Source organism: Mercurialis annua, linkage group LG1-X (genome assembly GCF_937616625.2).
Source record: "Mercurialis annua linkage group LG1-X, ddMerAnnu1.2, whole genome shotgun sequence".
In the NCBI taxonomy this organism is placed as follows: domain Eukaryota; kingdom Viridiplantae; phylum Streptophyta; class Magnoliopsida; order Malpighiales; family Euphorbiaceae; genus Mercurialis; species Mercurialis annua.
The window spans coordinates 39,302,404-39,303,612 of NC_065570.1; the positions used below are offsets into that span (position 1 = coordinate 39,302,404).

At 44.4% G+C, this 1,209-nt stretch overlaps 1 non-coding gene across 1 annotated transcript; it reads left to right on the forward strand.

Annotated features, from left to right (window-relative positions):
• The first annotated feature begins 868 nt into the window (after window positions 1–868).
• On the forward strand, window positions 869–975 carry LOC126666445 (small nucleolar RNA R71). Its single transcript, XR_007637944.1, has one exon. It is a non-coding gene; the product is annotated as a small nucleolar RNA R71 (small nucleolar RNA).
• The last annotated feature ends 234 nt before the right edge of the window (window positions 976–1,209 follow it).

Consider the following 1,209-nt stretch of genomic DNA (forward strand, 5'->3'; position numbering starts at 1 on the left):
ATCGATCGCTTTCTCTTTACTTGCATGTGGATCATCAAGTTCTTTCCCGCTTCGGAGTTCAATGGCTTTTACTTGCTCCCTTGGATTTGACTCCGTTGTAGACGGTAAACCCCCTTGAGCTCTATTTTGAAGCGAGATGGCAAGTTGAGAAATTTGAGTCTCGAGATGGTGATTGACGGAAGCTTGGTTCTTAAAACCGGTTCTAACTTCCTCAATAAGCTTGTCAATCTTGCTCCCCTCATCCGTATTCCGATTTTGAAAACCGGGTGGGGGTTGTGGTCGGTAGTTGTTGAAGTTGCCTTGGTTTTGTGGACCACGGTTTCCTCCTTGAAAATTTGCTCCTCCCATATTTGGGTTGGCATTGGCTTGACCCGCATTTTCCCTCCACGAGAAATTAGGATGATTCCTCCACCCCGGATTATAGGTGTTGGAATATGGGTCATTGCCTTGCCTTTGCCCATTGACATAGTTGACTTGCTCATTTGAGTTTTGATGTAGGACGGGGCAATCCATTCCCGAATGATCGTGCCCATCACAAGTCTCGCAACCCATTTGAACTACCGCAAGTTGAGCATTCCTTTGATTTGCTTGTTGTTTGTACATCTCGAGTTGTGCTAGAAGTGTCGCATTCTTCGCTTTCATTGCTTCAAATTCTTGGGTTTGCTCGAGGGTCATGATACCCTTTTGAGGTGGTTGCCTCAACCGCTCGGTTGACCAAGAACAACTATTTGTAGCGAGTTCCTCTAGCAAGTTATTGGCCTCATCATAAGTTTTCTTCATAAGTGATCCTCCCGATGCCGCATCAATTGTTGCCCGTGTAGCCTCATTGGTACCATTGTAGAAAATAGAGACAAGATGCTCCCTTCCTAGATGATGATGCGGACAATTTCTTTGAAGCTCTTTGAAACGTTCCCAAGCTTGGTATAGAGATTCACCATGTAATTGGAGAAAATCTATAATTTCCTTGGTCATCCTCGCGGTCTTACCCATAGAGAAATACTTATTGAGAAAAGCTTGTGCCAATTGCTTCCATGTTGTGATTGAGGTGCTTGGAAGTGATTGAATCCAATTCCTCGCCTTATCCCTTAAAGAGAAAGGGAAAAGACGAAGCTTGATTTGATCCTCCGTCACATTATGGATTTTGAATGTGTTGCATACCTCCGTGAATTTTGAAAGATGGGCGTTTGGATCCTCGCGTTCCAACCCATA